Genomic DNA, 15,426 nt, shown 5'->3' with positions numbered 1-15,426 from the left:
TGAAGCGGCCCTGGACCGACATTACGCGTACGCTTACGCGAGACCGGTTCTCCCGACGTGCTTTGCACAGAGGTGGCTTGCGGGTGACAGTTTCTCCAACTTTAGTTGAACCGAGTGTGGCTACGCCCGGTCCTTGCGAAGGTTAAAACGGAGTCAAATTGACAAACTATCGTTGTGGTTTTGATGCGTAGGTAAGATTGGTTCTTGCTTAAGCCCGTAGCAGCCACGTAAAACTTGCAACAACAAAGTAGAGGACGTCTAACTTGTTTTTGCAGGGCATGTTGTGATGTGATATGGTCAAAACGTGATGAGATATAAGTTGTTGTATGAGATGATCATGTTTTGTTAAAGTTATCGGCAACTGGCAAAAGCCTTATGGTTGTCTCTATATTGCATAAGATGCAAGCGCCAAATAATTGCTTTACTTTATCGCTATGCGATAGCAATAGTTGCAAGAGCAATAGTTGGCGAGACGACCGTGTGACGACACATTGATATAGATCAAGATGATGGAGATCATGGTGTCATGCCGGTGACGATAGAGATCATGACAGTACTTTGGAGATGGAGATCAAAGGCGCAAGATGATGATGGCCATATCATGTCACATATTTTGATTGCATATGATGTTTATCTTTTATACATCTTATTTTGCTTAGTTTGACGGTAGCATTTTAAGATGATCTCTCACTAATTATCAAGAAGTGTTCTCCCTGAGTATGCACCATTGCCAAAGTTCGTCGTGCCCAGACACCACGTGATGATCGGGTGTGATAAGCTCTACGTCCATCTACAACGGGTGCAAGCCAGTTTTGCACACGCGGAATACTCAGGTTAAACTTGACGAGCCTAGCATATGCAGATATGGCCTCGGAACACGGAGACCGAAAGGTCGAGCGTGAATCATATAGTAGATATGATCAACATAGTGATGTTCACCATTGAAAACTACTCCATCTCACGTGATGATCGGTTATGGTTTAGTTGATATGGATCACGTAATCACTTAGAAGATTAGAGGGATGTCTATCTAAGTGGGAGTTCTTAAGTAATATGATTAATTGAACTTAAATTTATCATGAACTTAGTCCTGGTAGTATTTTGCAAATTATGTTGTAGATCAATAGCTTGCGTTGTTGCTTTCATATGTTTATTTTGATATGTTCCTAGAGAAAAATTGTGTTGAAAGATGTTAGTAGCAATGATGCGGATTGGATCCGTGATCTGAGGTTTATCCTCATTGCTGCACAGAAGAATTATGTCCTTGATGCACCGCTAGGTGACAGACCTATTGCAGGAGCAGATGCAGACGTTATGAACGTTTGGCTAGCTCAATATGATGACTACTTGATAGTTTAGTGCACCATGCTTAACGGCTTAGAATCGGGACTTCAAAGACGTTTTGAACGTCATGGACCATATGAGATGTTCCAGGAATTGAAGTTAATATTTCAAGCAAATACCCGAGTTGAGAGATATGAAGTCTCCAACAAGTTCTATAGCTAAAAGATGGAGGAGAATCGCTCAACTAGTGAGCATGTGCTCAGATTGTCTGGGTACTACAATCGCTTGAATCAAGTGGGAGTTAATCTTCCAGATAAGATAGTGATTGACAGAATTCTCTAGTCACCATCACCAAGTTAGTAGAACTTCGTGATGAACTATGATATGCAAGGGATAACGAAACGATTCCCAAGCTCTTCGTAATGCGGAAATTGACGAAGGTAGAAATCAAGAAAAACATCAAGTGTTGATGGTAGACAAGACCACTAGTTTCAAGAAAAGGGCAGAGGGAAGAAGGGGAACTTCAAGAAGAACAGCAAGCAAGTTGCTGCTCAAGTGAAGAAGCCCAAGTCTGGTCCTAAGCCTAAGACTAAGTGTTTCTACTACAAAGGGACTGGTCACTGGAAGCGGAACTACCCCAAGTGATTGGCAGATAAGAAGGATGGCAAAGTGAACATGAGTATATTTGATATACATGTTATTGATGTGTACTTTACTAGTGTTTATAGCAACCCCTCAGTATTTGATACTAGTTCAGTTGCTAAGATTAGTAACTCGAAACGGGAGTTGCAGAATAAACAGAGACTAGTTAAGGGAGAAGTGACGATGTGTGTTGGAAGTGGTTCCAAGATTGATATGATCATCATCGCACACTCCCCTATACTTTCGGGATTAGTGTTGAACCTAAATAAGTGTTATTTGGTTTTTGCGTTGAGCATGAATATGATTTGATCATGTTTATTGCAATTCGGTTATTCATTAAAGTCAGAGAATAATTGTTGTTCTGTTTACATGAATAAAACCTTCGATGGTCATACACCCAATGAAACAAGTTCATTGGATCTCGATCGTAGTGATACACATATTCATAATATTGAAACCAAAAGATGCGAAGTTAATAATGATAGTGCAACTTATTTGTAGCACTGCCGTTTAGGTCATATTGGTGTAAAGCGCATGAAGAAACTCCATGCTGATGGAATTTTGGAATCACTTGATGCTTGCGAACCATGCCTCATGGGCAAGATGACTAAGACTCCGTTCTCCGGAGCGAGCAACTGACTTATTGGAAATAATACATACTGATGTATGCGGTCCGATGAGTGTTAAGGCTCACGGCAAGTATCGTTATTTTCTGAACTTCACAGATGATTTGAGCAGATATGGGTATATCTACTTGATGAAACATAAGTCTGAAACATTTGAAAAGTTCAAAGAATTTCAGAGTGAAGTGGAAAATCATCGTGACAAGAAAATAAAGTTTCTACGATCTGATCGCGGAGACAAATATTTGAGTTACGAGTTTGGTCTTCAATTAAAACAATGTGGAATAGTTTCACAAACTCATGCCACATGGAACACCACAGCATAATGGTGTGTCCGAACGTCATAACCGTACTTTATTGGATATAGTGCAACCTATGATGTCTCTTATCGATCTACCACTATCGTTTTGGGGTTATGCATTAGAGACAGCTACATTCACGTTAAATAGGGCACCATCTAAATCCGTTGAGACGACACCATGTGAACTATGGTTTGGCAAGAAACCTAAGCTGTCGTTTCTTAAAGTTTGGGGTTGCGATGCTTATATAAAAAAGTTTCATCCTGATAAGCTCAAACTCAAATCGGAGAAGTGTGTCTTCATAGGATATCCAAAGGAAACTATTGGATACACCTTCTATCACAGATCCAAAGGCAAGACTTTTGTTGCTAAATTCGGAAACTTTCTGGAGAAGGAGTTTCTCTCGAAAGAAGTGAGTGGGAGGGAAGTAGAACTTGACGAGGTAACTATACCTGCTCCCTTATTGGAAAGTAGTACATCACAGAAAACTGTTTCTGTGACACCTACACCAGTTAGTGAGGAAGCTAATGATGATGATCATGAAACTTCAGAACAAGATACTACTGAACCTCGTAGATCAACCAGAGTAAGATCCGCGCCAGAGTGGTACGGTAATCCTGTTCTGGAAGTCATGCTACTAGATCATTATGAACCTACGAACTATGACGAAGCGATGGTGAGCCCAGATTTCGCAAAGTGGCTTGAAGCCATGAAATCTGAGATATGATCCATGTACGAGAACAAAGTATGGACTTTGGTTGACTTGCCCGATGATCGGCAAGCCATAGAAAATAAATGGATCTTCAAGAGGAAGACGGACGCTGATAGTAGTGTTACTATCTACAAAGCTAGAATTGTCGCAAAAGGTTTTCGACAAGTTCAAGGTGTTGACTACGATGAGATTTTCTCACTCGTATTTATGCTTAAGTCTGTCCGAATCATGTTAGCAATTGCCGCATTTTATGAAATCTGGCAAATGGATAAACAAAACTGCATTCCTTAATGGATTTACTAAAGAAGAGTTGTATACGATGCAACTAGAAGGTTTTGTCGATCCTAAAGGTGTTAACTAAATATGCAAGCTCCAGCGATCCATCTATGGACTGGTGCAAGAATCTCGGAGTTGGAATATACGCTTTGATAAGTTGATCAAAGCATATAGTTTTATACAGACTTGCGGTGAAGCCTGTATTTACAAGAAAGTGAGTGGGAGCACTACAACATTTCTGATAAGTATATGTGAATGACATATTGTTGATCAGAAATAATGTAGAATTATTCTGCAAAGCATAAAGGAGTGTTTGAAAGGAGTTTTTCAAAGAAAGACCTCGGTGAAGCTGCTTACATATTGAGTATCAAGATCTATAGAGATAGATCAAGACACTTGATAAGTTTTTTCAATGAGTACATACCTTGACAAGATTTTGAAGTAGTTCAAAATGGAACAGTCAAAGAAAAGGTTTCTTGCCTGTGTTACAAGGTGTGAAGTTGAGTAAGACTCAAAGCCCGACCACGGCAGAAGATAGAAAGAGAATGAAAGTCATTCCCTATGCCTCAGTCATAGGTTCTATAAAGTATGCCATGCTGTATACCAGATCTATTGTATGCCCTACCACTGAGTTTGGCAAGGGAGTACGATAGTGATCTAGGAGTAGATCACTGGACAGCGGTCAAAATTATCCTTAGTGGAATAAGGATATGTTTCTCGATTATGGAAGTGAAAAAAAAGGTTCGTCGTAAAGGGTTACGCCGATGCAAGTTTTGACACTAATCTAGATGACTCTAAGTCTCGGTCTAGATACATATTGAAAGTGGGAGCAATTAGCTAGAGTAGCTCCATGCAGAGCATTGTTGACATAGAAATTTGCAAAATACATGCGGATCTGAATGTGGCAGACCCGTTGACTAAGATTCTCTCACAAGCAAAACATGATCACACCTTAGTACTCCTTGGGTGTTAATCACATAGCGATGTGAACTAGATTACTGAATCTAGTAAACCCTTTGGGTGTTGGTCACATGGCGATGTGAACTATGGGTGTTAATCACATGATGATGTGAACTATTGATGTTAATCACATGGTGATGTGATCTAGATTATTGACTCTAGTGCAAGTGGGAGACTGAAGGAAATATGCCCTAGAGGCAATAATAAAGTTATTATTTATTTCCTTATATCATGATAAATGTTTATTATTCATGCTAGAATTGTATTAACCGGAAACATAATACATGTGTGAATACATAGACAAACAGAGTGTCACTAGTATGCCTCTACTTGACTAGCTCGTTAATCAAAGATGGTTATGTTTCCTAACCATGAACAATGAGTTGTTATTTGATTAACGGGATCACATCATTAAGTGAATGATCTGATTGACATGACCCATTCCATTAGCTTAGCACCCGATCGTTTAGTATGTTGCTATTGCTTTCTTCATGACTTATACATGTTCCTATGACTATGAGATTATGCAACTCCCGTTTGCCGGAGGAACACTTTGTGTGCTACCAAACGTCACAACGTAACTGGGTGATTATAAATAAGCTCTACAGGTGTCTCCAAAGGTACATGTTGTGTTGGCGTATTTCGAGATTAGGATTTGTCACTCCGATTGTCGGAGAGGTATCTCTGGGCCCTCTCGGTAATGCACATCACTTAAGCCTTGCAAGCATTGCAACTAATGAGTTAGTTGCGGGATGATGTATTACAGAACGAGTAAAGAGACTTGCCGGTAACGAGATTGAACTAGGTATTGGAATACCGATAATCGAATCTCGGGCAAGTAACATACCGATGACAAAGGGAACAACGTATGTTGTTATGCGGTCTGACCGATAAAGATCTTCGTAGAATATGTAGGAGCCAATATGGGCACCAAGTCTTGCTATTGGTTATTGACCGGAGACGTGTCTCGGTCATGTCTACATTGTTCTCGAACCCGTAGGGTCCGCACGCTTAAGGTTTCGATGACAGTTATATTATGAGTTTATGAGTTTTGATGTACCGAAGGAGTTCGGAGTCCCGGATGAGATCGGGGACATGACGAGGAGTCTCAAAATGGTCGAGACGTAAAGATTGATATATTGGACGACTATATTCGGACATCGGAAAGGTTCCGAGTGATTCGGGTATTTTTCAGAGTAACGGGTAGTTATGGGAGAAGCAATGGGCCTTGATGGGCTTTAGTGGGAAGAGGAGAAAGGGCCAAGGGGCTGCTGCGCCCCCCCTCCCCTCTGGTCCGAATTGGAATAGGGAAAGGGGGGCCGGCCACCTCTCCTTCTCCTCCACTTCCTTCTCCCTTCCTCCCCTCTTGGTGGACTCCTACTAGGACTTGGAGTCCTAGTAGGACTCCACATCCTGGCCGCACCAACCTTGGTCGGCCTCCTCCTCCTCCATCCTTTATATACTGAGGCAAGGGGCACCCCAAAGACACAAGTTGATCCACATGATCATATCCTTAGCCGTGTGCGGTGCCCCCTTCCACCATAATCCTCGATAATATTGTAGCAGAGTTTAGGTGAAGCCCTGCTGCAGTAGTACATCAAGATCGTCACCACGTCGTCGTGCTGACGGAACTCTTCCCCGACACTTTGCTGGATCGGAGTCCGGGGATCGTCATCGAGCTGAACGTGTGCTAGAACTCGGAGGTGCCGTAGTTTCGGTGCTTGATCGGTCGGATCGTGAAGACGTACGACTACATCAACCAAACGCTTCCGTTGTTGATCTACTAGGTATGTAGATCACACTCCCCCCCTCGTTGCTATGCATCACATGATCTTGCGTGTGCGTAGGAATTTTTTTGAAATTACTACGTTTCCTACAGGGAGCACATGGCTGAAACCACCGGGTCGAAGTCTTCTTCAAGCCCGGCTAGGATGTGGGAGACGACGTCCTCCTCGTCCACCCTTTTTCCTGCTGTGACAAGTTCGTCACAGAGGGTTCGGATCTTGCCGACGTAGTCCGTGATGGAGTTGTTTCCCTTTTGAAGATTGGCGAGGGCGATCTGCACGTTCACGGTCGCGGCACGGGTCTATGAGGAGAGCATCCCCTGGACCATGTTCCACAGCTCGCCCGAGGTGTGGCAGGTGGCGACCTAAATTGCCATCTCACGGGGCAGCGTTGTCAGAAGATATGAGAAAACTTGATGATCTTGTGCATACCATGTTTGGAACTCCGGGTTGGGGGTCTTCTTCTTGGTTTTCCTGTCGGAGTCCGTGATCTCCAGCTCCATGGGCGGCACCGGATGATCGACGTTGAGGTACTTCTGCATCTGAGCACCGCAGATGGCGGACAACACCGTCGCCCGCCATAGCGCCTGGTTGCCCTTGGTGAGTTTCTCCGAGACGACGTGTGCGAATGGAGAGGATGGGAAGGTACTTGAAGATGTTGCCATGGATGAGCTCAAGAGAGGCTCTGATACCATGTAAAAGGAACTAGTTTGCGGTAAGTGTATGCGTCGTTGCAGGGACGCCTGCGTGTTTATATAGCACAAAGAGTACATGCGGCGGCAGGTTGTTGGAGTCTTGACCCATCCTCCAAGCTATACAAGAGATAGGATCAATATCTTCCTAACAACCTGCCTTGATTACAAGATACACACGCACACAATATTGTGACCTATGTGTCACGTCTAACTATACAAACTAACTATCAAGCCTATCATTTAACACAGCTCTCTCTCTCACTCGCACAAACGAAGATGAAGGAGGGAGCACAATGATTTTTTTAGACGGCGAACGTCATTGCGGCACGAAGGGCGTTTTTTTCCTGGAGCTCGAACTCTGGCTCGGCAACACACCGCGGATCTCCTCCGTCAGTACACACTCGGCCACGCACGCATATAGCCAGGCAAACAAACCATCCATGGTTTTGTGCCACTACCACCACGTATACTAACCAACCCACAACATGCACTACTAGCTAGCTGTACATGCACAGCATTGGACGCAGCAATCATGTAAACCGGTTTTTTTCTCTGGAACAGGCGATTACCAGGGCGACTAGGGTTTTGCCAGGCCGCCGCTGGCCACTGTCGGGGCGGCGGCGCGTTGGCCGGCGATCATTGTACCAGACGACGCCTGTGAGGTGTCGTGGCTGGTTTTCTCTAACTGCTGTGAGCTTCTACCTACGTGGTTCCAGGGCTGCAGCAGATTCGTTTTTATCTGTTCCATCGCTAGTTCGGAGGAACATGGCTGGTAAGATCTGACTCTTAAGTTGGATGACTTCTCTACAATCCATCATGGAGTGATTCCGTGTTGGACTGTTCTAGTTTGTGGAGGTTGTTTGTTGAGAAAAGAAAAATGAGGATATTGGCGTGGAACTGCAATGGCCTTGGAGACGCCCCAGCAGTACGTGCGTTGGTGGATGTCCAGCGCAGCTGGGCTCCTGATGTGATGTTCTTATCAGAAACTCATTTAGACAGCTATCCGGCAGAGTGTTTGAGGAAAAGATTGAAGATGGATCAAAAGCTTGTCTGCCCTAGTGATGGAAGAAAAGATGGATTGTTGATGTTTTGGAAGGAGATTCATATACAGAGGCTAGATCTTGATCCTATGTATATAGATGTTCAAGTCAATGATGGGACCAATCAAACTTGGAGATTAACCGGGATGTATGGTGAATTCCGGTGGGAAGATAAATATAAGACATGGGATTGTATGCGCCAGCTTCATAGTGCCCATGATCTCCCGTGGCTATTGATTGGTGACCTAAATGAGATTAGTACGTTACAAGAGAAGGATGGCGGGAACCCTCGCCCAGTCCAGTATATGAACGCTTTTCAGGAAGCAATAAGGAACTGTGAGTTGCGAGACTTGGGTTACATTGGAGACCCATTCACATGGCGTCGAGGCAGAATTCGTGCGCGACTGGATAGAGGGCTGGTAAATGATGCTTGGGCATCGATCTTCCCCCATACTGCACTGGTAAATACGGAATTCAATCACTCAGACCACCGGCCTCTTCTTGTTGATACAGATTACTATTTCCATGCGAAGGGTGCGACTAATGGTTAGACTAGGACATTCGAAGCAAGATGGCTACGAGAGAGTACGTTCGATGCCGCTGTAACAGAAGCATGGGCGAAGGTAGAAGCTGACCCGAATGCTACGAATATTTATGAGAAACTTAACCTGATGCATGCACAGTTTCATGATTGGGATCAGCGGGTTCTCAAAAAACCTAGAAAGAGACTCCGGAAAGCCCAACGGGATCTCGAAGAAGTCATGGCTAGACCAATGTCTGATGACAATAAAATAAAGAGGAAAGAGTTGGCAGAACTGATTGAATATTTGCTTGAATTGGAAGAAATACAAGTTATGCAAAGGTCCAGAGCTAATTGGTTGAAAGGGGGCGACCGCAATACAGGCTTCTTTCAAGCTTTTGCTTCTGCTAGAAGAAAGAAAAACTTTGTAAAGAAACTAAAGATGCGGATGGAAATTGGTTGGAAGGTATGCCAGAACTGAACTCTCATGTCCTAGATTATTTTTCTCACCTGTTTACATCAGAGGTGTAGCATACGGATCCTAGTATTCTTCGGAAGGTGCAGCGGAAGGTATCTCAACATATGAATGACTTCTTAATGGCTCCGTACATTGTTGAGGATGTGAGGAAGGCAGTTTTCAGTATTGGGGACCTGAAGGCCCCGGGTCCGGATGGTTTACATGCAATCTTTTTTTAAAAATATTGGCATATAATTGGTGATGAAATTACTCAGGAGGTTCTTTTGGCTATCAATTCTAGGAAGATTCCGGCAGAATGGAATGATACTACCATTGTGATGATTCCAAAAACTGATGCACCTGAGCTGGTAACTCAATTTCGACCCATCAGTCTCTGTAATGTGCTTTACAAAATTATTTCCAAAATGCTGGCTTTACAACTGAAGGTTATTTTGCCTGAGATAATTTCCCCTACACAAAGTGCCTTCGTTCCCGGGAGGATGATCACTGATAATATATTAATTGCTTATGAATGTGTGCATAAGATTAAGAACAAGAGGGCTGGTCAGACAGGACTGTGTGCTGTTAAACTTGACATGCACAAAGCTTATGATAGGGTGGAATGGTCCTTCTTACATGATATGATGTTAACATTGGGATTCCATGAGCAATGGATTGAAATAATGATGGCTTGTGCCAGTTCTGTCAGATACAAGGTGAGGTTTAACTCTCAAGAGATAGACACGTTTACCCCTACCAGGGGCATTAGACAAGGGGATCCACTTTCTCCCTATATATTCCTTCTCTGTGCGGAAGGGCTTTCTAGTTTATTGCAGTATGAAGAAGAAGCTGGTGGCATAGAGGGAGTTAGAGTGTGCAAAAATGCACCATCAGTATCACACCTTTTATTTGCTGATGATTCTCTAATTCTTATGAAAGCAGATGTTTTAAATACAGCTTCCTTATAGCATGTTCTGGAGACCTACTGTCAGAGTTCAGGGCAATTGGTGAGTCTGTCCAGATCTAGTGTATTCTTCAGTCCAAATACTCCTGTTGTATCCAGAACTGAAGTGTGTGAATAGCTACATATTGACACTGAAGCATTGTCTGATAAATATCTGGGCCTTCCAGCATTGGTAGGGGCTGATAGAAGTGACTGTTTCAGACACTTTATTGAGAGGATTAAAGAAAGATTAATGGGATGGATGGAGAAACAACTGTCTACTGGTGGTAAGGAGATTTTACTAAAATTAGTGGCACAAGCGATCCATGTGTTTGCCATGTCTGTGTTCAGTATCCCTAAAGGAATTTGCAAGGAAATAACTGACTTAATTTCCCAGTTCTGGTTGGGTGATGATGAGGAACATAAGAGGATGCATTGGTACTCTTGGTGGAAACTGTGCTATCCTAAAGCCGAGGGAGGAATGGGCTTCAGAGATTTATATTCCTTCAACTTAGCATTGTTATCAAAGCAGTGCTGGAGGATTATTACAAACCCCGACTCATTATGCGCTAGAATTCTAAAAGCGAAGTACTTCCCTAATAGCAGCCTTTTACAGGCAACCCTTTAAAACGGTGCTTCCTTTACATGGCAAAGTATTATGAAGGGACTAGAAACCTTCAAGTTGGGGTACATATGGAGGATTGGTACAGGAGAAAATGTTCATATATGGAGAGATCCCTGGATTCCAGCAAGTCCGGATAGGAAGGTCATTACAGCAAGGGGACACACAATCCTATCTACAGTTGATGAACTCATCGATCCTAATACAAACACATGGGGTGAAGATTTGATTAGATCCATCTTTAACCCTGTTGATACAAGGAGAATACTTCAGATTCCATTGAGCTATGACGCTTTTGATGATTTTATCGCTTGGCATCCTGACCGGAAGGGTATATTCTCAGTCAGATCAGCATACCGGGTGCAATGGACTCAAACTTTTCAGGGAAATGCAAATGTGATGGAGAGGCCGAGTGGGTCAACTTCTCCGGCGGTGTGGAGTGCATTGTGGAAGCTGAACATCCCACGGAAAATACAAATTTTCTGCTGGCGCGCGTTACATGGAATTATGCCCCTAAAATCCATACTCTGTAACCGGCACGTGGGTTCGATGGGAGCATGCCCAATTTGTCATCGGGGTGCAGAGGATGTGCGTCATCTGCTGTTTGAGTGCACTCATGCAAGGGATTTATGGAGTCGGCTGGGTGTTCTGGACAGAGTGGACGAGGCAAGGAGAGTAGACCGGTCTGGATCGGTCATTTTGGAACATATCCTTCTTGCACTAGATAGTCCAGCTCTCATTAAACCGAATCTGGATGTTAAACAAATCATAGCAGTGGGTGGTTGGTATCTTTGGTGGATCCGAAGACAACACACACATGATGGGACTCCTCCTACTCCCATGAGGTGGTCAATGTCTGTTCTGGCAATTGCTAATAATTATCATGTTGCTAATTGTAAGAGTGCGGTCGTAGTACAACGATGGAAAAAAACCAGACCCAAAGTATGTCAAGCTCAACGTTGATGCCTCATTCCATCCTGATGTTGGAGAAGGGGCAACAGCGGCGGTGATTCGGGATGCTAAAGGAAATTTTCTAGCTGCACAATGCAAATTCATTTCATATGCAGCAGATGTGGTTAATGTGGAGGCAATGGCAATGCGAGATGGACTGGCGCTTGCCAATTCCTTAGGTATGCCGCGGGTGGAAGCGGAATCGGACTCTACGATTGTCGTTGATGCGTGTGTGGGACACACAACATGGTGGGATGCAAATTCGGCAATACTCGCAGAATGTGTGGATATTTCCTTTTCTATTGGGAAAGTCGTCTTTAAACATTGTTATCGTGAATGTAACGAAGCGGCGCATGTGCTAGCTAACTATTCTTATTGTAATAAGATTACTAGTAGTTGGACGAACGAGCCTCCTGGCTTGTTAGTCTCAAAACTGATGGACGATATAATCCCTGTTTAATTCAATAAAGCTAGCCATGATGGCCTCCCCTCAAAAAAAAAGCTAGCTGTACATGCACGTATGACCCGGCCACCCCAACCGGCCACTAACTCACGGCCGGCTAATCAGCTACTCCCTCCGTCCGCGAATAAATATACATCTAGTTTTTATCCCAATTTGCAAACATAATTTGGAATTTCATAGAAGCGGGCATAGCTAGGGGTGAACCACGAGAAGTTAGAGCAATTAATGGATAGGTGTCGTAAACATTCTGAGTGTATCACGGCGTTGAAGCAGAAGAAAGTTTTAAGATTTTCAATATAAAAGAGTAGTAGCACATATGACATCAAATTGGTACTCCCTCCTTCCATCTATATAGGGCCTAATGTGTTTTTCTAGACCTCATTTGACTTTTGACAAGATTAATAGTACATGAGATGCATAATGTAAAAATTATATCATTGGAAGCTCCTTTCACGTATGAATTTGGTGATATGCTTTGTGTAAGTTGCATGTCATATATTATTGCTTTATTTGGTCAAAGTTAGTCTCGAAAAATGTATTAGGCCCTATATAGATGGAAGGAGGGAGTACACTATGAAACTACATTTCAAAACTAATCTAGTAATACTAATTTAGTGTCAACTGTCACTTTTCCCTATAAAATTGGTCAAAGTTTTAAAACTTTGATTTAAGATAAAATCTAGACGTACACCTATCCACGGACGAAAATGAGTGACAACTAACGCATGCGCTAATAGTCAAGATTATGGCTAACAAGGGAAGCGCTGGCTATGGGCGACTACGGCTGGTCGGCTGGCTATGCGCGTGCGGCGTGAAGGGGCGAGGGAGTTGGCGGCGCTGGCCGACCACGCCGAGGTATCTTCAACTTCCCTCCAGCGCCAGGCAGTGCCTCCAGAAGCTCCCGCCCAAGAATTACCTTTGCCTAAAACCCACGACTATTTTTTCTATGAGGTTGAATATTTCAAGCTCGCGTCATTGGATTTGGATTCAGATGTTTCTTCGCTCTCAAGTTTAATACCCCAGACAGTAGGCACTATGTCCATGTTACACCTCATCAACTCAAAAATATAGATGATATGATTGAGAGCTGGAAAATGGCATCACAGCGGACAATGCCCAAGAATTGCCTGGGTTAGCAACATATAATGTCCATATATTCCTGCTTGTTCAGTAAGTTCAGGTGTAGACTTAATATTTATAATATAGACTGTAATGGAGTTGACAATATGCAAAGAAAAATATATAGATGATATGATTGAGAACTGGAAAGTGGCATCACAGCCTACAATGTTTAACAAGTGGATAAGGGACTATACAGCACTAAGAAGCAGCAACAACTATATGCTTAGATAAACAGCGGTACTGAACCCAAATTTCTTTCATTTTCTTTTTTATTTTTTCAACTCTTTTTTTGTGTGATATAATTCTTTTTCTACCCCAAAAAATTATTTGCTTCCTTTTTATCAATGCGAATCATGTCAATTTCTAATTAGTTTGATTTGCTTTCCCATTAAGAGATTCTTTGATGCAAACTATGTTTCTTACTCTCTCCATCCCACAATATAAGACCCTTTTTTCTTCAAGGATACGTCAAGCAGACGTATCGCGATCATAGATAGAAGATGCCAAGATGGCGGGTTTTTACAACGTTACAACAGAACCCACGGCTGCACGAGCCCGAGACCGCATGCTAACTACTCGCTACCACGGCACGAGCCCGAGCCCGAGATCGTTTTGCCAGCTAAAAATTCTCATTTGTTTTTTTATCTTTACTCATTGAGACACCATTCTTCAATAATACACCAGGCCCTTCCACTGTGTTCTGTTCGACTGGTTCTTGGTCTGTGATCTCTGAAACTAGGATGAGAAACCTAAACAATCAGCTGCACACTTTGGACATTCCTATGATCTCTGAAACGACTGTGAGCAACTACTCCCATATGTTATCTGTTTCCTCTCAGTTGAGCCTGCCTGGTTGTTCTGATGTGATGGAAGTGGACTCTGCTGTCTCCCGTAAACACCGTCAAACTGAAGTTCGACGTAGCAACAGGGCGACTAGATATATATGGGATTCAATGCCCCCTCAAGGCCTCAATGGCAGATACTAAGAAGAAAATCTCCCATGTTAAGCCTAGGAGGGTGCCTGGTTTGCCATGCTCTGAACTCCAGCTGAGCCTGTGTCTGTTGTTACCTCCTCGACTGCTAGAGATTTTGCAGCACCTGGGCGTCAATGAGCGCGGTATTCCAGCTGAAGAATTGTCTGACGCAAAACTCCTGAAGGTTCCTCGTGGCAATGCCAGTGGCGACAGTGCGTTTCAGTAGAAGTGTCTGCTCTACTGTCTTTTTGTTTTGCTGCGTGTCTGAACCCTCGTTTTAATTCCTGAACTGCTATCATGTCGTGTGTTGGAATGTGCGTGGGTTGAACTCGGAAAATAAATGTTTGGCTTTGCGTAACAAGATAGATTTAAACAAACCGGATAAAATTTAAACAAACACGACCGATTTAGCACCTGGGCGTCATTGAGTGCGGTATTCCAGCTGAAGAATTGTCTGACGCAAAACTCCTGAAGGTTCCTCGTGGCAATGTCAGTGGCGACAGTGCGTTTCAGTAGAAGTGTCTGCTCTACTGTCTTTTGTTTTGAGGTGTGTCTGAACCTTCGTTTTAATTCCTGAACTGCTATCAAGTCGTCTATTTTATAGAACATCCTATGTTGGAATGTGCGTGCGTCGGTTGAACTCGGAAAATAAATGTTTGGCTTTGCGTAACAAGATAGATCTAAACAAACTGGATAAAATTTAAACAAACATGATCGATTTCATTCAAGTTCGGACATAATTACATAAAAAGGTCGATATATCGACCGTTTAACTAAAAACTTAAAAAAATAAACCCTATACTGGACGACCACCTCGTAGGCGTTGCCGTCCTGCCCTACCGCACTACCATCGTCGTCATCCCTCTAGCGGCGGAAGGGTGCCGGAGGGCCGCGACAGCCTTGTCCGACTGTCTGCCGCTCACGTGTCCATGGTGACCGATCAGTCACACGGGACGTTTACATAGTTTTAATAGTTGACATGTTTTTGGATTCATCATTGCACGAATATCGTAATCAGGGCCATGTCGATAGAGAATTAGTGAAATGGTTTCTTCTATC

Source organism: Triticum aestivum, chromosome 2A (assembly GCF_018294505.1).
Source record: "Triticum aestivum cultivar Chinese Spring chromosome 2A, IWGSC CS RefSeq v2.1, whole genome shotgun sequence".
Classification (NCBI taxonomy): Eukaryota; Viridiplantae; Streptophyta; class Magnoliopsida; order Poales; family Poaceae; genus Triticum; species Triticum aestivum.
This window is presented reverse-complemented; position numbering follows the sequence as displayed.